Raw genomic sequence first — 22,007 nt, 5'->3', positions numbered from 1 at the left:
TTGTAGCTGCACAGTTTAACTTACTATAAATCACCTAAAATGAATGTTTACTTTATTATTAATAGCCAAAGATATCTTAAATTTACTTTAAATAATGAAAGGCAGAAAGAAGAGATGTTTTCAATCACTCAGAAATCTTTAAGAATCATTTCAAATGTAGGACACTGGAGTGAATGGAAAATGACAAGTTCAAGACCCGAAGTGAATATTGACTTGAAATTTTATAATAATTTCTTAAGTAGTTGAAGAGTCACAACTATTAATCTTCTGGGATATAAAATCAACTACCTGAGTAATATTATTTGAAGTGGATTTTCAGAACTAGAAACTGTTGGTATTTTCATAAAGTTGTAGCATTTGAAATGATCTCAGTAACCATCCAGTCTGATTTTCTCTTTTAACGGATGAGGACATAGAGGCTAATAAAAGACTAGAACTTAGGTCATTTAACTCCAAATTTGCACTATAAATACCTTTGCCACAGTGCTTGTGTCTTTTTGTATATTAATTATTCAGAAAATATATATTGAGAGAAGCCACAATGTGTAATGATATATGCAAACGGTACTTGAGGAGTATAAACATGAATAAATTATTATCTTTGTTCTATGTGAATTTATAATCCAGTAGGAAAGATAAGACTCAAATTTAAAAGTGACATGATGCATGTAAAACCTTTATCACCAAGTCTGGCTCTAAAGCATAAGTTAAAAACCAAATAACAAAAATAAAATGCAATAGAAGCCAAGTGCAGTGGCATGCACCTGTAGTCTCAGCTGCTCAGGAGGCTGAGGCAGTAGGCTCGCTTGAGCCCAGGAGTTCAAGGTCAGCTTTGGCAACATAGCAAGACTCCATATCTAAGGAAAAAACAATGTAATGCAATGTGCTAAGTGCCATGTAAGAGGTCCAAACAATTATGTCTATTTTCTTAAAATTTAAAATGGAAATTCTGGTGTTCTTACATATGTGAGTGTAACCTAGATGATTTTTAAAATTATGATCAGTAGTCTTTTTACACTGCATACACAAAATTATAACACATTTGCATTTTAAGCATTGCTTCTCGGCTTTAAAGTCTGCATGATATTCTTCTTCCTCACCCGCTCCAATCAAACAGTACATCTTTCTCTGAATTAAGCGTGAGGATTTGTCCACAGTCATTTCCTAATGTTCCCTGTTAACTGAAACTCATCACTTCATAACCCACCTTATAGTCCCTTGGTTTCATCCTGATATTCAGCAGCTACTTTGGTAGCTGGCAACTTTTAGCCCTATCTATGCTCTGCCCAGGAGTTGGGCAGCGTTATTTGGTGCCATTGCAATGAGAGTGGGAGATGTGCAGAGTTCAAACATGGGATAGGGAGTTGTTTGAAGTGAGCTTTCAAGTACTAACCCTGAGAGTCTATAATCACAATGGAATTTAAAAGGTGGCACATTTGAACATTTTTCAGAAATAATTCTGAAGCTTTATTAATCGACTGAAGTGGGGAATCATTAAGAAAAGTTATCCATGAATGAATCCAAGGTAGGAAGGACAAGGATTATTTCAATCATCATGAGAAATTAAAGAAATTTGGGAGAAGGGATGGAGTGTTTTTTTTTTTTTAACAATTTCTCACACTGTAAGTGTTGTGATAAATGTATTCTGTATTATACGACAGAAACAAATGAACTTTTATTTGATCTTGTTGCTTCATTCTCAATCAAGAGACTCAGAATATCCACTATGTTTGTGCAAATTCGGCTGGTCTTCTGAAAATAGCACTTACCCAAGGTAAGTACAAATCTATGGTAAAAAATCAAATTACTTTATAACAATGTATTATCTTCTCAGCATTCAAATGTTTTTCACTCTTAAATTCTGAATTAGGTTGGGGCAAAAGTAATTGCGGTGAAAACCACAATGGTGAAAACCACAATTACTTGTGAACCAACCTAATAAAATTTGTGGGAGTTTTCCCCATATTCTCTTCCCCATTTTAAATATTATACAATTTGTGACTCTATATTTGTAACCTTAGGGAAGTAAGTAATTTAACCTCAGTGGTTTCTGTACTCTGTATCTGTTTATAACGAAGAGGTTAGTTTGAAGAATCCTTACAGAAAGATTACCTAGTATAAGGCTCTCACTGGAGTTGTGAAAACTGAGGCCTAAGTTAAGCAAGTGACTGGACCGTTTTTTCTTCATTCGTCCTGAGTGAGAGAGTAGGAAAGACAGAAATCAATGTTGCCTATACCATAAACTGCAAAACTACATTATTACATTGAATTGCCTTTACTGTCTAACAGTATTTATTTGTTTCTTTAGGGAAGTATTGTAGAATGTTTTTCACCTCACTAGCATCCAACGAAGTGTTAAATGTACATTAAGTCCTCAACTGAAATTCCCTTCATGAATTTCAACTAAGCCATTGCTGAAATTCCATAATTCTTACAGGCTTTTCTTTATTCATCTTCATCTTATAGTTCACTAATTTGGCAGATACATATAGATAGTGAATTTTATAGATTTACTTACATGAAATTTAGGAAATTGGCTGAGGCTTGGCAGTAGAAGCAGGAAAATTTGACACAGATAGTTACCCAATGAGAGGTGGGTAATAATCTTCCAAACGAAAGAATCTGCCCTTGTTAACTTAAATAACATTTTGGAGAGCAAGTCATTGTATCAATGAATAGTCATTTGGGCTCATAATTCTACTATACAAGTTCTTTTCCATTTACATAGTGATTTTAAAAATAGATATAGAGGCATGATTAAATAAATCTATTGAGAAACTACCTCATTTCTGCTTTTTTTTTTTTTTTTTTTTTTTTTTTTGAGACAGCGTCTCGCTCTGTCCCCCGGGCTGGAGTGCGGTGGCGCGATCTCGGCTCACTGCAAGCTCCGCCTCCCGGGTTCTCGCCATTCTCCTGCCTCAGCCTCCTGAGTAGCTGGGACTACAGGCGCCCGCCACCGCGCCCGGATAATTTTTTATATTTTTAGTAGAGACGAGGTTTCACCGTGGTCTCGATCTCCTGACCTTGTGATCCGCCCGCCTTGGCCTCCCAAAGTGCTGGGATTACAGGCGTGAGCCACGGCGCCTAGCCCATTTCTGCTTTTTCAAAATGAGGGTTCAAAAAATATTTGTTGGAGAGACACCAGATCTTCCTTGTTTTACTTCCTTCAAGAATGAAGTAATCAACTTCTTTCTGAATCTATTTTAGACTAACATTACATTTAAAAATAAAAGATATGGGGCTATTAGACCTCTGGGAGTCACTGACCAACCAAAAATGCTAGAACAATCTACCTACAAGCCACAAAGCATTAAATTAACTGTTTAATCTAAGATTTTAAAAAAAACTAATAGATTCATGATATGATCACCCAAAGCAATTCATTAATACTAATGTCTGATTTCCTTTGACATTATAAAAAGTAAGGAAATAAAGCTCTTATTTACAAGTTTATTTGCTGCAAAGGCACTTAGGAATTTATTTTAAAAAGAAAAGTTGCACTTCTTTCTGAGCCATCAACCCATACCGCAAAAGGCATGCAGAACTCAGTTTGCTAATAAAAAGAGAATTCTATGACCATGCATGTGGTCAATGAAATGGTCTCTCTATAATATATGTATATATATTGGGGTATTTCACAGTGAAATGGAAAATAAAACAGTGTGATAGGGCTAAGCTTTAGCTAAACTAATTTAAGAAGATTTGTAATATTTTTATTGCCCTAAATATGTTCAGAGAAATTACCTGAAATCGTTTCAGGGGAAACTGTTATTCTGTTAGATGCCTTGAATTCTTGAATATTATTGTGCAGATGCGCTAAAAATTCTATTTTAGCTCTTCCTGCATCTTCTTTCACCTTTACTTTAACCATTGGAATACAATACAACCAATCAAGATATGTTAATTGATTACCTACTATGGGGAAGGCACTTATCATATATGTGGGCTAGTCAACAAAAGCTTCCTGCAAGAGGTGGGGCTTGAAACAGACCCTGAAGAACAGACAGAATATAGATACATTTGGGAGAGGAAGCTACATAACACAGTAATGGACTTCTCCAATCTTTCTAGCAATAAATTATTTTTGAATCACGGATCGCATTTTTTGTCAATTTAAAATGGAAGTAATAAATGGAAGTAATTGGTTTGGTTACTGAATTTTTAAAAACCTACTTTTAAAAAGACTTTAATCATACTTAGAATTTTTCGAAGTGTGGTCTTTCTACCCTGAAATAACTTTAGTCTAAGTATTGTACTCAGATATGGTTTTTCTACCTGGGCTCAGATAAGTAAAGTAAAAAACTGGCAGTTACTTTTTATAGCACCTATTTTTCAAGTCATAGTTATCAAATTACTTTTCCTGACTCTACTGTGAAAAAGAAATACATGGCAAATGGGATCAGACAACACTTGAAACCTTCCGGATATGTGATAAATAATTTTTAACACAAACTCAGGATGTTATTGTCTTCTTAATAAAACAAAAGATGACACTTAGAACTGGATCACTTGGACCTTTCTCTTCTTATCTCTTCCCAGTTCAAAATGCTTGCATCTTTTAATAGCAGCATTCTCTTAGATCTGCAGTTGGACTGAGTGCACTCAAGCCTTAGCGCAATCTTCTTTGTAGTTATAGCTTTTTTCTGAAAAATCGGCTTAGTCTGCCCACCATATTCACTGTGCTTCCTATCATAATGCTGCTTTCCCTGGGCATACAGAGAATCTTTACCCTTCTTGTACTGTGTCATTTTGTGGAGTTGGTGCTAGCCACACTTCTTAAATAAAGTCTTGGGTGTTTTAGGAACTTTCACCATGTTTGCGGGAACACTATCAGCACAGAAAGAGAGAAATGATTTTTAATGATCCTTCTCAACTCAGTCTTAGACCTTCAGAGCTTCTATTTTACTGCTTGAATTTCAAGTAGGCAGCATTATATAAATGACCAAATATGAATGGCCTTTGTTGTGGTGTTACATGTAGTAGAAACCTGTGGGTCCAACTCACAGTAATAACATCTGCCTGTCCAATCATCTCTACATACAATTGCATTATTTCCCTGACTTCATTTCTGTCTTTGTATTATCTCTGTAACTCCCCCGAGCTTCACTCAGCTTCTTGTCCCCCAGTCTCTCAGCATTAACAGTACTTTCTCATTTGCTCTACTTCTTTATTGGTAGGTGAATCTCTAAATGAAATGCTGCACATCTATCACATTGCTTTGCCAAACAGCATATCGAGGATTAATGGACATTGTCCATTAATATGCTCACATTTATATGCAAATTTATTCTGTTCAAAGACTAGTTGTTACAGTATGAAAGAAAAATTGGCCAATTTCTAAACAGAGGCAATAGTTTGTTGCTTAACAGCTTGGCCTCTGGATTAAAACCACCTGGTTTCAAGCTTTGTTTTGTTCATTCAGTTTGAACAGATTAACCTCTTTGTATGCCTCAGTTTCCCTAACTGCAAACTGAATAATAATAGTACCTTCTCATGGGGTAGTCATGAGGCTTATGTGATTATATACCTGTAAACCTCTTAGAATGTGTAGTGCATGGAAAATGTCAATAAATAGTGGCCATTGTTATCATCTTTTATATCTCTCTTCTGAAGAATAATTACTTGCTAACTGGGCAAGTCTTACTACTTTGATTACAGGAAGCTATAATTGAAGAGTATTCAGTGAATCTTGATTCCTGAGACCAAATGGGAGATATGTAAATGTAAAATACACTTGCAAAACATTTGAACACTGTGACATTTATTCACAGGCGTTTACTGGTGAGTTTAAAGAAGACATCATGTTTTATGAAAAAGTAAAGGAAACCCCAGCCAATTCATTCATTGCTATCCTTGTCTAGATATTAGTTGACATTGTCTTTGGTTTCAGTGGTGTTCAATTTTCACTATTTATTTTTACACTGAGCTCGTCCCCACGCCTTGCCATTAATGCTAATTCAACCCTGAATTTAAATACCCATATATGACTGGCGGCTGTTGCACTGGACAATGCAGTTCTAAAGGCTTTCTAATGACTTTCAATACATTTATGCATAGTTCTTAATAGGTAATAATAACAGTATGTTACCCAAGGGTGTACTTGTATTTAAAGGAGACAATGACTAAGATGAAAGAGCGAAATTCTTGAATGTAGAATTTCAAGTTATATGGAAAACCACAAAGGATACTAGTTTAGGGACCAGAAGGCCTTTCTAGTGCCTCTCAAATTAGGCCATGTAAGTGATTATCTGTGCATAAGGTTAACCATAATTAACAAGAATGACTGTATCAAATGCCAGCTATATGTACAATGCTGTCATAAGCAAGTATTTTAGGAAACTGCAGATGACACTGTCTTAGCCACAGCTGAGAGGAGGAATGAATAGCGAGGTTGAAGTAGAGATGCCAGGTAAAGGGAGACAAAAACAGAATTAAAATTCCATCTTATGTACATCTTATTTGAAATCCTGCTTTCACTATGTCATTTGTGCATTAAAATGTCAGAAGTGATTGGCAAAGAGTTGCTGAAGGTGAACATTAGTATTAAATCTGCTAATGACTAGCCAAATGATGATGCAACTTAACCACTTGGTTGTTTTCAATGTTATTTGTCTAGAATGGAGATGACTAGACTGTTTTGCAGCAATGTTCTCAGTATATGGAAAAGCCTTCTTAAAATGTCTTGAAGAATGGCAGTGTTGGAGAGATCCATGACTTGAGCACACATTAGGCTGGAGATTGGTGATTTGGTGATTCTTTTTGAGGTTCAACAGTACAATATGTAGATGAAATGACATAGGTAGCCTAGAATGCTAACAAATAAATAATAAATGTTGCTTAGTGCAATAATTTAAAATTTTCAAAGTGCTTATACCCATCTGTTTCACAACAATCAGGTGGGGTTATATGTGATACTGACATAAAATATCACAATAATATATTATTAACTTCAATTTATGATGAAGTTTTCCTAGTTTGCTCATGGCTACCCAGCCAGCTAGAGGAACATAATTTAGCAGTTCTTCCACTAGACAATACTAAGCTGTATCAGATGCTTTACTAAAATAATCTCAGTACACGTACATCATCCTTTTGTGAGGTATTCCATTGCTATGAAAGAGAGGTGGTAAGATGTTCTTTAATAATACTGGCCAAATAGTCTGGAGTTTCAGGAGCCATTAAAACCTGGGAATTAATTATCTTTCAGCAAGCTCAGCAAACTGCAGCCTCCTTTAATCTCAGGCCTTGAACAATTTAACAAGAATACTGAGGATATTTAATGTTGGTTATTGATAATCTCCCCCCAAAATTTTGTTTTAAATTTTTGTGTTTCTCTTAGCTGGAGAGGGATGACATTTCCTTGAAGGAAATACATGGAACAGTAAAATTATTGAGGCTTGACTCAACTATGTTGGACTAATCCATTAGAATGTTAGGCTTTTTATATTTTACTTTTATTGCTCTTCCTAAGTAGCCTTGGCAGCGCAAATAAATATTTCTTATTCTCTTGCCTTAAATTAACTTTCAAGAATTCCTTGAGAAATTGAGGGGAAAAAAATCTAATGGCACCAATAAAATGTAGGATAATAATATCTTCATCATTCATAGACTTGCTATGAAGACTATATGAAATAATATTATATACATATATATATATATATATAATATGTAATGGTCCTGGATCCACATCTGGTATCCAGAAGGTTCCCAGAAATATCAGTTCTCACCTTTCTGATGAATTCATACTGCACAAAAGCCTGTTACGTTATCTGAAAAAGTCATCACTGTCATCCATGACACCTCTAGATGGAGATAAACTCCTCAAGAAAGCATAGAAAGGGTTAATAACCCTCTCTAGATAATGCAGATAGGCAAACACAGTCATTTTTGCTAAAGCACCCCAAATCCTACCTTGACATTGCAATCAACAAGCCTTATCCACCTTCCGAATTTCAGGACTTGCGTTGGGCTTGTTGCTGTAGATGATAGACGCTATTAGGAAAGAAATCATGTTGATGAAACAAATATTTTCTTCCCTCCCCAGGAGGATCAGGAGAATTTATTTAGGGAATGAAAAATATAATTAAATATTCTATAACCTACTTCCCCAAAATGTGGACAACAGTATTTATTTCCCCGCACCTGTGGGGTGGAATGGGGGGGCATTATAGATAATTCCCAATCAGGTGCTAAGGAGATTATACTCTTCAGAAAAGACAATCTTCAGTATGATTTCAGTACTGCAAAAGAGATGCAACGATCACGGTAGATATCATTTTTTTGTGGGGCATGTCAGTTGGTCTTTGTCATTGTCTACACATATGTAGCCAACTACACAGTAACACCTTGTTTCTATTGCACTCGTATTTTGATTGTCAGAATGGCTGATGTGTACGTAAACTTCTTCATGAAAAAATTAAACTCTGGAACCCAGGTATCTTTTTCCATTACTGTGTATGTGAGGTCGCAACTGTCTGCAAACTGGGGAGCTCAGAGGTTACTCAGTGCGCAGCATTTCCTCACCACCCCCACAATCATCTTAGCTCAACCATATGTGAGTGTCCCTCGGTTAGCCTGCCTAAAATGTATGTGGTAAGGGGCATATGCACTTAGTGGTTCAGCAATCAGAGGCTTCCTTGGACGGGACTTACACTGGTAAATATTAATGAAGAAGCTGCGTGGTACTGGCAGTGATTCCAGACCAAATCCTTTAACTGCGAATGTCACTCGCTGAATTTTGAGTTGGGGAGCTCTGTCGCTTAAAATACAGGGTTCTCAAACACAATGCAAGTGTTTGTCACCTCAAGTCGCATACTACCCAGCAGGAAGCAAAAGGCAAAGGGCATGGCGCAGAAAAGAAACAGACACACAGACACGTTTTGCAATGACGAACTTTATGTGACATCAGGAACGGCAACCTGTTCTCATGTTTAGCAATTCCGAGGTACGCTGTAAAGCCTGCTTGTCAGGTAAAACTGAGTAAAGGGACAGGAATAAGAGGCAGCGCTGGAGACTTTTTCGCAATCCTTTTCAAAATATAAAACTGTAACCAAATGACTTAAATAAGATAACAAATTTTTTTTTTTTTTTAAAAAGATTGGCTGGATGCCTTTATCCCCTCCTCTTAAGCTTACGTGACCATCAGCAGCGCAGTTCAAATTCAGCTAACAGCTGTTAGACCAAGACACAGATCCGCAGTGTGTATCTCCCCAGAGTTACGGATGTTCACTGAGACCCGCCGAAAAATTAGGGTCGGTTTTCAATGAGAACATAACAAAGGATCTTTGGTTCCCCCTCTGTACACACTGTCCCAAACCTTGCGCCCCCTCCCACTTGCCTGCTGTCGAATTTCTTAAAACTGTAGTCGGTCCTCCAACTCAGTTGCACCTTCCGCAGCCCGACCCTCAGCGACATTGCGTTCAGTTTCCCTCCCTTCTCTCCTCCCACTCCTCACTTCTTGAGACCCCACCCTCGCCTTCCGTTTCTGTCTCGGCTTCCCCCGCGCCAGGTTCTCTAGACCCCCGCCTCCACCCAGCGCCTTCATCTCGAGCCCCCGCTCCCAATCCCCTTAGAGACTTCTATGCTCCTTCCGTGGAACCTAAGCTCCTCTCTTCTTCCAGAGACTCAGTCTCCACGCGATTTGCGCGTTCAGAGTCCCTCCCCCCAACCTCTGCCAGGGCCAGTGCGGTCCTGCAGGCTGCAGCCATCCGGGACCTGTCCCCGCTCCCCACCCCATCCCCCGCCTAAATCGTTAGGGTCTCGGCTAGCAATGCCGCCCGGGGCTCCAACTTACCACTAGCGTCCGGGAGGAAGACGAGGCAGCGGTCGCCGCGGCGGCAGCTAGACGAGAAACGGACTCGGCTGCAATCGCCCAGCGGAGCCCGCGGCAGTCGGTGCGCTGCGCTGCGCTGTGCGCCGCAACCTCGCGCCTCAGCGGAGGGAGAGGAACGGAGGGAGCTCGGCGCGATGGGAAGCGCCGGCGAGTCGACCTCCTTTGGGCGACCGTGCGCCCCCCGGCTAGGTTTGGCTCTTTTCGCTCCACTATCTTACTCTAGCTTAGTAACTGACCACCTCCAGCATCTCTGCACTAATCGCGTCTTCTTTCTTCTTCGTTGGCCCCTAACTAACTACACTACTCTAAACGGACGAAGGCCATCACACGAGCGCCACGACGATCTCGACGACTCCGACGACAACGATGTACAGAAAGAGAGAAGAGTTCATATGCAATCGGCAGGTAAGGGGTAAGGCAGGCCAATGGAGCAGCCAAGGCTAGCAATCTAGCCGCTCCAAAGGCAGTATCGGAAAGATCGGTGCGTCTGAGGAAGGAAGCGTCCTCGGCGAGCACCAGAGCGCCTACCTCGCGCGGGTGAATCTGCACCGCGCTCTTGGGCCAAACGCGGGATGAGGGGAGGAGCCAAGAGCAGCCAATCAGTGCTCAGCATTACGTTGCCCCCGGGCCTGTTTGGACCGGTCTCTTGGTGCATCTGGAACCTGCTGGCAGGGGGCGCGAGACCCCATGGTGGAGGTGGGGGGGGGGGTGGGGGTGGTGATTAACCTGATTCACAAGGCCTAGAGCGTAGGGGGAACCAGGATCAACCATGGAACCGGATGGAGTGAGAGGGAAGGCTTTCTCAAGAATGTACCCTCAAAGACTCACAGCATACCCCTCCCCAAACACACCCCCCACACACACACCCCTGTACATTTCATTTCAACAAACAGCATTCCCAATCTTGCAAATTTCATCAAGCTTTGAAACTCCCTTCAAGGGTCTCTGCTCCGACTCTTGCCCATTCTTCCAAGAGTAGCAACTGAGGCACTCGCAGGGTCAAACATTTGGTGAGTGCTCAAAGGCCACAACCCTGTTATAAGGCCCACTTCCCCATCCTTGTCTCCCCATCCTTTCCCTAACCCCAAAGGAGAAAGGAAAGCTCTCAGTCTTCGAGCTCCAGGAAGGCACAGTTTAGTTCCTTTCTTGACCCCACAGGCCTCATTAGAAAGACATCTTGAGGGCAGCTCTTACGGGTTTTCAAGGGGGTGAACCTATCTCTCTGGCACAAGGCCTTGGGCCCACAGCCAGTCGGTTGCCCAGTCGTTGTGGGGGAGGGGGCTGTCAATGCAAGGTCGAGGCAGCAAGAGGTGAACCACAAAGGCTCTCTTTTGGCAACTGCTGGGATGCCGAGCTCCAACCGGTCAGGCAGAGCTCTTTTTCACAGGCTCCCAGGCGCCACCCGGCAGGTGCCTGCGGTGTTCGGGCGGCAGCGCAGAGAAGGGTGAACGGGGCCGCCTTGGCCAAGACACCTCAGAGGCACCAAAACCAAGCTGAGTAATGGAGATTATCCCACCGAGAATGGGGAAAGGAACAGATCTCTCCTAACAGGGAACGAAGGGGCGAGCGGGGGTGGTGGTCTCGGGTCGCGGCCGAGGTTTCGCGGCCTTGTGCCGAGGACTGGGGTGGGAAAAGTGGAGATTGGCTCCCCGCCAGTCGGAGGTAGCTGGACCGAAGCAAAAGATCGAGACTCTGGTTTGGCTACTTAGGACCGGACGGCAGCGCAGCGATTGTATAGAAGAGGCAACACAGAGACCGTACAGAGAGGCTTGGAGGACCGAACCCGGCAGAACGCAAAAGGGGTGGGAGCTGCCGGCTATTCTGAAGGCCGAAGTTTGCCTCAGTAGCCCCAAAAGTTAGGGAGGGAGAAGGAGGTGGGAGCAATGATAAGGGTCAGGCCCCTTCCTTATTCTGGATGCCCTAGGACCAGTCATTTCTCTCTGGGCCTCCGTTTCCAGATTTGTGAAAGGAACTGTCCGGTCTACTCCAAAAGGGGCATTTTGGGAATTCTCTGATTCCCTCCGTCGCCACTGAATTCAGACTCTGAAATTTAATTTGGCAGTAAACATGCTGTCCACACCCAAGTTCTGTTTCGCAAAGCAAAAACCCATCGCAGTTTTCTTGAAGCATCTGTTGAATGCTACTGTATGATGCCGCACAGGTGGCTGCGACAGCGCTGCCAAGTCCACCGACTGCACAACGCTCGCATCTTTAGAAATGCTTTGGTAGAGAACAGTAATTTATAAATATGGAAGAGAAAACGTATGTCTTCTCTTTAAATAATCAAGCACTCATCTTTAAAAACTCCCGAAGTGTCCCCTTGCTCTATGAATGTGGAATGCTTAGTCTTGCCTTTTCTGGCGGGACTTGTATTTATTTTGTCGGAGGCTGAGACATTTATATTACTTCAAAAAATGTAAATATAAATCCCTGTGATATTTTTGCTAAGCCAAAATGGATCTGCCGAGCAGAGAGTGGAAGTTAGCATCCGCCAAAATCTGTTCCCGCTCCCCGGCTCCCGGGGGAACCGGCTTGAAGAAATTGACCATGATAATAGCAATTATGAGGATGAGGATGATGGTAGTAATAGTTTTTAGTATTATATATTTCGCTCTTAAGGTTGTTCTCTCCTTCTCCTTCTGAAAGGCAAAAGTACCGAGAGGGACCGGGGTGAAGCCCACTTGGTGGTTGGGAAGGTTCCCGGAGCAGCAGAGAGAAACTTTGCTAGCCACGCGGCTTGCTGAAGCACGTCTGGGCTTCGGAGTTGGGGTAGAAACAGGCAGGCATGTTCGCCTTTGAGCGGCGCTAGCCGAGCGGCCCGGAGCCTGTAAGACTGAGACTAAGCGGTCTGCGGCGAGGCTCGGGGTACCGGGTTCCGCCGGGACCCAATGCTCTGCTTTCTTGGCATTTGCGGCGCGTACTGCCTCTTCAGGTTCTCTAGGCTGCGGCTCCGCTGAGCGCTGCAAGGTCCGACGGACTTCGGAGATTTTAGCAACACCAGACCGGAGAATTTAGTATAAGGAGAAATTTAGGGCGCACTTTAGGACTGGGGAACCAAACTCAAAACAAGCACATGCTGGCGCTTTCTGTCGCTCTGTCATTGCCAGAGAGGTTTTCTGGAACCCCTGCCTAACGAGGCCTGGGGAGTCAGCCCAGGGTTTTCACTGCTTTCCCTTCCCTTCCTCAGGTGTATGGAAATTGTCCCTGGAAAGAGGAGTTATTTACAGTGACTTCCTCAGGTTTGATGAAAATCCCCAGTGCCCCCCGGAACACGGTTTCCAAATATTTCCCGGTTTCTAAGGCTGTGGACTTGTTTTTACAACTTTCGAATCAGGGAGATTTCTTCCTACTACAAATATATATGTTTCCAAAACTACGGATTCAGAAATTCGGGAAAGAATTAAAGAAGATTGTTACTACGTAGGAAAAAGTTCCTCATCATTTGAAACTTTGGGAACTTTTTAAAAAAATAAATAATTGTAACCGACTAGAAAGTTTACTTCTCTACTCATTATTATTTCCCCTCTTGACCAGAGCCCTATTTTAACACACCTAAAGGATGATAGACAGGTTTAAAAAATGAGTGACAGGATTCTAGCAAAATTCTCGAAGGCAGGTATTTTCACAGATCAAAAGAAGCTACACAAGAATTCTACCGGGAGATTTTTTTTTTTCTTGTTTGCCACAGGACATAAATGCAATGAATTTTGATAATCCTTCTATCCATATTTTTTCGGGTTTAAAGCAAATTATAATAGCCAGATATGTTTTTGGTAATAATACAGTTGTATCAAATTATATTTTCAGCCTTTGCTATTACTACTTAATCGTAAAATCCCAGCATCAGATCCATAATGTCCATCATTGAGGCATGCCACACCTAGATATAAACTTTTATGGCATCGAACGCAATAGACTTTTCCCTTACTGGTCGTCAAACATGGTCATAGACTGAGAAAACAATTTTAGACATAGATAGCTTATTATACACAAAACCTTTTTAAAGTTGGTAGGATTATTTTAATAAAAAAATAACGCAGTAGAACTCTGTGTGCTGTGTAGGAAGGCAGGGGGCAGTCTCTGATCGTGTCAGTCTTTCTGTAAGTGAAACTTCTGTTTGGAAAGATCTTCTGTTTTAGAGAAAAACAACAATCAACACTGGTTCTCTGACACTCTCATTGAAGGGAACAGAAAAATACTGGAAGCCTTTTGGGAGGGGGAGTTGGAAGGTCCCATCACATATTTCTGGCACTTCTAAGGAAAAAAAAAAAAAAAAAAGGTATATCACAATTAAAAATCTGTGCTTATTTCTTTTATGCAATAAACCGTATTTAATTAATTTTATCTGACATCCTTCTAGTAATACAATATATATTTTGTGTGGTTTCCAGTAACCAAGTATATGTTTGAAAAAATAGCAACATGCATGCAAGTTTGAATAGGGATTGGGAATGGAATCTCGTAGCCTCAAAAAGGAGAAAGAGCTAGGAGCTACTTTGACATCAGTTCTATAGAGAAATATATGTTGTCTTGGAGCGCATTCGTGTTATGATGAATGCATTTTGCATTATGGGCATGCATTTCACTCTTTCAGTTTAGGATAACAAAGATGGCAATTAGGACCTTTTGTTTAAATTAAACTGAGATTGAAAGTCCAGGACTACAGTGATTTCTTGTTTATTCTTAGCTCAAGACTACTGGTTGCTGAAAACCAGTAGTCTTGCTACCCATCTATCTTACTCTGACTCTTTTAGACCATTGTGATTTCTACTTCCCATTTCTGTAGTAATTAGAACCATAACCATGCAACCAAACATTTCCTTGTTTTAGAGTTATGTATAAAGTAATGGGCTTAGTTGCTCTCGTCTGTAAATCAGTATCTTTATGTTATTTCAAATAAGGCAAACCATCACTCATTGCTACCTAATTCCTTCTTTTCTTTTTGTAAGAACTATTTCTTCAACCAAATTATAAGGATGTCAGGAGGAAGCGTTTAACCATAAACTTCTCTTCTCCTTTTTTCCACAACTATCCTAATACTTTGCACAAAAATATAAGCAACAATGATAACTACTATTGCTATGCAAGAGGTTAAGATGAATGGTCAAGAAGGGCTGGACTTCTAAAACTCGAATTTTTCAATGACCTGAATACAAATATGAAAGGTATTTTACCAAACAGGCCCTTCGTGCAAAAAGATCATGACAGTTTGAACCGACCAAGATGAAACTTAATAGTAATAAATGTGAGATGCTCAGTTTGAGTACCAAACTTCTCTGCACAAAATTAGGTCACCGAAGCTGGGAACATTTGGTGAAAAAATACTTATTGATTTTAGTTGGCATCAAGATCAACAAGCCTTCCGTATGATCTGGTTGCTGGAAACATAATTTTATATTGAGTTTTTGCAACTTTCGTAAAAAGAGTCGAAATGCAGTTGGGCTCTATTTGGTATTTTCAGGCACATACTTTAAGAATGAAGTTTGGAATTCATTTATCAGAATGATGGAGTTCATTCACAAGAATGTTCAAGTCAGTAGAGTGCTGGAATCATATTAGATGGATTTGTATCCTCTGGAAGACATGACTCTTGGGATACATGCTAGCTGACTTCAAATATTCAAGGAATTTTCTTAAGGAAAGTGGATTTAATTTATTTCCCAAGTTTGTTATTCATATCATATTTGTATCTGTTACCTCAGTGTCTTGCACAATGTCTGACACAAACTAAGCATTCAATAAATATTTGTGAACTGAATGAAACTATAAGCATTAAACTCTGAAGAGAATAAAACTGAATTTAATGAATCCACAGTTTCTGGCTCTAGAGGAAGATTTTCTAGCATTCAAAACTGTCCAAAGATGACATAAGCTGTTTTAGGAGGTAGTGAGTTCTCCACTCTTGAGATGTTCAATGCTATAGAGGTTAATCTCTTGGTGGGGATGTTACAAAGGAGAACTATGTGTGAGGAAAGGGAAAGACACGTGGCTAATGAATGACATTTAAAGCTCTTCCCAATCCAAAATTTTGCAGAATGAATAAAAGCTGTCTTAGTCTAATTTTATGACATAAATAGAATATTGAACTTTCTTAAAAACAAAGACAAAAGAATTTATGTACTGCAGACTGGCCGTAGATTCAGCTTTGTCATAGGAAAGAAGCGGCCTCCTACCAAGTCGCAAGACGCTTTTGTTGAGCCTATTGCACTTGATATCTACTGACTTCGGTGGAAAACAATCTCTGGGAAGCTTGTTATCATATTAGGGTACAGTCATTCTTTATAAGTCTAGAATACTACAGATGGTCCCTGACTTACGAAGATTAGGCTTACAATTTTCTGACATTAAGATGATGCGAAGGTGATACGTATTCAGTATGCTTCTTGACTTAACAATTTTCCTTTTTCCTCACCAACAAATTTGAAGGGCCAAGTCTCTACACATTTCAAAGGCTGAAACAACAAAAGTTCATTTAAAATGATGCTTTAAAAACAAGTGATAGTAAATTCCCTGTCGTCGAAAACTAAAGAAAAATAATATGGTAAATAAATATTTTCCTACCATATATACACATTTTATTTACAGACAAGTATAGAAATCTTTCATTTTCTCCAAGTGGAGCTTAATTTGAAGCAAAAGCCAATACAGTAGTGACTAGATGCCTATTGTCATCTAATGGCAACCCTGCAGTAGAACTACCTGAGTGAAAGTTTATTTTCCGGCCTTTTGATTTTTGAATCAAGATTATTTTTACTGTTTATGCATTTTCTAGTCATTAGTGGGAAAATGATAGTAAACTTTTAATAGGTGATCTTGTAGGGGAGAGTAATGAATTCTTACTTGGTGATAGAGCAAAGCTATGGGGCAAGATTTGCCAGAGAACTCAACTTTGTTGGTGCTTCAATTTGACCAGCATTCTTCATCTACCAAGATAAGATTCAAAAATAAGCCTTTATCCTTTAGAGTGTCATACTCAATAATCAAGAAAAGCACTGATAAATCAGGAACTAGATAGTTTAATCTATCATTGTTAATTTTGTCTATGCATTTTTGATTTCATTATGACCTCAAAAAAACCTTATTGTCAACATAACGTGGATGAAGTTCCAAAGATACAAGGACAGAGGTGAAAAAATGTAGAGAAGTACCTACCATTATATTCTTTCAAGCCAAGCGACACACTGGGAGCAGTATTACTATTGTCTGGTTTGATTACAAAGTATAATGGTTGAATTATATCAGTAGTCCTGATATTTTGAGAGTTTTTAATTTTTTTAAAGTTTGTGATATCAAGTAATGTGGTATTCAGAACATTACAGTAAAACATACATCTAAAAAAGGTTTGCCTTTCAAAGACTAGACATTTATTTCAGTGACGCTGTGATTCGTCAAAATATTTCTTAACATTTCTTTTGAAACTGCCTTCAGAATATGCCACATTGTTTTGAATTTTTGCCAAAAGTGTATGGTCATTGAGAATTGTGTCTGGTGATTAACATTTTATGATCCTAATATTTTGTTGAATGAAGTGAAAGCACATGACCTTAAAACCCTCTGGAGGAACAACCACAGCAAAAACCAGTGTCTTGCTTATGTCATTCTTGACAGTGACAATTTACCCTGGAGTAGGTGAGCGTTTTCTTCCATTTGTTCTATCCTCTTATATGCCTGCTCTAGTAGAAACTCAAAATGTAAGTTTTCCTGAAAGCTTGTGCACAACAAAGATAATATTTAAGGCAGTATTTCAAAAATTGAAGCAAGAAAAATAATATTTCCATGGAAGTACATGTCACTAATCTGGCTATTAACTGTATTAATATAGTAAAAGTAGAATGAGTATAGTCTCCCTCACTCTCTTCCAGAATGCAAGGATTAATGATCTAAGTTAGAACTTCTGAACTCAGCATTCAGTTACATGCTGTGTAATCTGTAATATTTATAACTTCACAGTGTAACCATGGCTAGAAATCTTTTAAATTTGAAGGTTCAAAAAATTATGTTGTGCATATGGTTTGGAAATTTGTAGAAGAACCAATAATAGGTATATAATCTTTCACAAAGCTAATCAATAAATTTATTTAAGAAAGCTTTGCTCTAGGAAGAAATTAACAGCAGGTGATTTAGTGACCAAATTCCAAATTAGTACACAAATTAACCTATGGTTTTGATCTTGAATATGTCGGTTCATCTGTTGGCTGCATTTAGAACAGAAAAGAGGCTTAAAATACAATATTGGATTTATTAAAGAGGCATTTTGTCTGAAAAAAGTGACCTCTATGTCATTTCAGATAGTGTGTCGCAATTCAATCATCTCTATCCTTAAGATTTTTTAAGTGCTTGACTTCTTACTTTGCTGCAGTCTAAACTCTGACTGCTTATCTAAGAAATCTAAAATATACACCATGTGGTACAAAAAAATGATGACTTCAGAGACAGTTTGATCAGATATCAGATCAAAATGCAAATCAAAGTAGACCAACCCCTATTGTAGATGAAATGCAACCCGTTACTTTTTTAAAGAACCATGAATTTTAAAAGTTATTAAAATGAAGAATACTACATTACTGAATAACTTTTCCTTATGTTTTCTGACAGTTCTACTGATGACTGCTAGTGTAGACCTTAGTTTCCCTGGCTTTGCAATGTTTCTTGCTAAACTAGGAATTGGACTGTGAAATATTTCATAAGTGCAGTAACTCTTAGTAATAAAATATATTTACCAGAGTCCTCTCATCATTTAATAAAAGAAAGTTTTGGCCGGGCGCGGTGGCTCAAGCCTGTAATCCCAGCACTTTGGGAGGCCGAGACGGGCGGATCACGAGGTCAGGAGATCGAGACCATCCTGGTTAATATGGTGAAACCCCGTCTCTACTAAAAAAGTACAAAAAACTAGCCGGGCGAGGTGGCAGGCGCCTGTAGTCCCAGCTACTCGGGAGGCTGAGGCAGGAGAATGGCGTGAACCCGGGAGGCGGAGCTTGTAGTGAGCTGAGATCCGGCCACTGCACTCCAGCCTGGGCGACAGAGCGAAACTCCGTCTCAAAAAAAAAAAAAAAAAAAAAAAAAAAAAAAAAAAAAAAAGAAAGTTTTATGACATTTTATTTTTTAAAAAAGAGCTTTATTGAGTTATGATAGATATATATTAACCTGCATATATTTAATGTATACAAGCTGATCAATTTGGACATCTGCATACACCTGTGAAATCATCACGACAATCAAGGTAATAGACATATCTATCACTTCCAACAGTTTCCTTGTTTCCCTTTGTTTTTCTTTTGTGTGTGTGGGGGTGGGGTTGGGGGGGTAAGAACACTTAATATGAGATCTACCTTCTTAACAAATTTCAAGTGCATATGTAGTACTGTTGACTGTACACACTATGCTGTACAGCAGATCTCTAGAACTAATTCATTTTGCATAACAGAAACTTTATACCAATTAAACAACTCCCACTTTTCCTTGTTCTAGTCTCTGTTTCTATGAGTTTGACTATTTTAGATATGTCATGTAAGTGAAATCATGCAGTCTTTGTTCTTCTATAACTGAATTATTTCACTTAATATAATGTCCTTCAGGTTCATCCTTGTTGCTTCAAATGGCAGGATTTCCTTCTTCTTTTTTAAGGCAGAGTAATACTTCATTGTGTGAAAACTTTATCTATTCATCTGTCTATGGACATTTGGGTTGTTTCCATAACTTGGCTATCGTGAATAGTACTATAGTAAACATGGTAATGCAGATACCTCTTTGACATACCTATTTCAATTCCTTTGGATACATTTACCAAAGTAAAATTGCTGGATTATATGGCAGTTCTAGTTTTATGTTTTTTGAGGAACTAACTGTTTTCTATAGCGGTTGCACCATTTTTACATTCTCAACAACAGTGTAGAAGGGTTGCAGTTTCTCCATATCCTCAATAATACTTATCTTTTTTATTATAGTAGCCATTCTAACCAGCATGAGATGATACTTCATTTTTATTTTGATTTGCATTTCCCTGATGATTAGCAATGTTGAATACATTTTAATAGATTTTTTGGCCACTTGTGTGTCTTCTTTGGAAAAATGCCTATTCAAGTTTTGTTGCCTGTTTTTAAATTGAGTTGGTTTCTTTTTGCTGTTGAGTTGTAGGAGGTCCTAAATATTTTGGACTTTAAATCCCCATCAGATACATAGTTTACAAATATTTTTACCCATTATGTAGATTGTCTTTTCATACTATTGATTGTTTCCTTTGCTGTGCACAAGCTGTTTAGTTTGATGTAGTCCCACTTATCTATTTTGGCTTTTGTTGTTTGTGCCTTTGGTGTTATATCCAAGAAATCAATGCCAAGACAGATGTCAAGAACATTTTCCTCTATGCTTTCTTCTAGAAGTTTTACAGTTTCTGGACTGACATTTAAGTCTTCATTCCATTTTGAGCTTATTGTTGTTTATGGTATAAGACAAGAGTCCAATTTCGTTCTTCTTCATGCGGATATACAGTTTTACCAACACCATTTGCTGGAGAGGCTATCCTTTCCTTGCTGTGTATTTTTCGAAACTTTGTCAGAGGTCAGTTGACCATATGTGTGTGAATTTCATTCTGGGCTTTGTATTCTATTCCATTGGTCTGTATGTGTCTTCATGCCCATGCCATACTGTTTTAATTACCATGGCTTTGTAATCTATTTTGAAACCAGGAAATGTGACACCTTCAACTATGTTTTTCCTTCTCAAGATTGCTTTGGCTATTGTTCTTTTGTCATTGCATGTGAATTTTAGTATTGTGTTTTCTATTTCTGTAAAGCCATACTTTGGGGATTTGGATTGGAATAACAATTAGTAGATTGTTTGGGGTAGTATAGCTATTTTAATAATGTTAAGTCTTCTAATCCATGAACACAAGATTTCTTTCCATTTATGTTTATCTTCTTTAATTTCTTTCAGCACAGTTTTGTAATTTTCATTGTATAAGTCTTTCATCACTTTAGTTATGTTCATTTCTAAGAATTTTATTTCTTTTTATGCTACTGTAGATGCAGTTGTCTTCTTAATCTCCTTTTCAGATAGATAGTTTATTGCTAATGTGTAGAAATGCAACTGATTTTTCTATGTTGATTTTGTGTACTGTGATGTTACTGAATTTGTTTTTTAAAAGTTTTTTTTTGTGGAGCCTTTAGCATTTTCTGCGTATAGTATTATTTGCAAATACATAATTTTACTTCTGCCTTTCCGATTTAAATATTCTTTTAACCTTTTTCCTGGCTAATTGCTCTAAGATTTCCAGTACTATGTTGAATAGAAGTGGTGAGAGTGGGCATCCTTATCTAGTTTCTATCATACAGGAAAAGCTTTCAGTTTTTCACAATTGAGTATGATGCTAGCTATGGGCTTTTCATATATGGCCTTTATTAAATTCCTTCTATACCTACTTTTTTTTGAGAGCTTTTATCATCAAAGGGTGTTCAGTTTTGTCAAATGCTTTTTCTTAATCTATTAAGATGATCACGTGATTTTTATCCTTCATTTTGTTAGTGCGATATAACACATGGATGACTTCATGTATATTGAATTATCCTTGCATCTCAGGAATAAATCCCACTTGGTCGTGATGTATCATCCTTTTAATGTGCTGTTTAATGTGGGTTGCTAGTATTTTGTTCAGAATTTTTGCATCTGTTTTCATCAGGGTCTTTGGCCTGTAGTTTTCTTTTTTTTTTTTGTTAGTGTCTTTACCTGACATTTGTATCAGGGTAGTCCTGGCTTCGTAAAATTAGTTTGAAATTGTTTCCCATTCTTCAATATTTTAGAAGAGTTTAAGAAAGATTAGTGTTAATTCTTCCTTAAACATTTGATAGAATTCACCAGTGAAGGCATCAGTTCCTGGGCATTTCTTTTTTCGGAGGGTTTTTGATTTCTGATTCAGTCTCCTAATTTTTTTTTTTTTTTTTTTTTTTTTTTTTTTGAGACGGAGTTTCACTCTTGTTGCCCAGGCTGGAGTGCAATGGTGTGATCTTGGCTCACCACAACCTCCACCCCCCAGGTTCAAGCAATTCTCCTGCCTCAACCTCCCGAGTAGCTGGGCTTACAGGCATGCAACACCACGCACAGCTAATTTTGTATTTTTAGTAGAGACAGGGTTTCTCCATGCTGGTCAGGCTGGTCTCAAACTCCTGACCACAGGTGATAC

General features: G+C 38.9%; 1 protein-coding gene across 3 annotated transcripts in view; it reads right to left on the bottom strand.

The window, feature by feature from the left end:
• The window catches only part of HTR2C (5-hydroxytryptamine receptor 2C), a 308,792-nt gene extending 298,421 nt beyond the window's left edge, over nucleotides 1–10,371 (bottom strand). For all 3 annotated transcript variants that reach the window (XM_025372483.1, XM_025372484.1, XM_025372485.1), the window contains exon 1: nucleotides 9,794–10,371. The gene's annotated coding sequence lies outside the window, so the exon portion shown is untranslated. The remainder of the gene's footprint in view (nucleotides 1–9,793) is intronic.
• Nucleotides 10,372–22,007: the final 11,636 nt, after the last annotated feature.

This window comes from Theropithecus gelada, chromosome X, assembly GCF_003255815.1.
Source record: "Theropithecus gelada isolate Dixy chromosome X, Tgel_1.0, whole genome shotgun sequence".
NCBI lineage: Eukaryota > Metazoa > Chordata > Mammalia > Primates > Cercopithecidae > Theropithecus > Theropithecus gelada.
The sequence above is the reverse complement of the archived record's forward strand: the minus strand, read 5'-3'. Positions and strand labels throughout refer to the sequence as shown.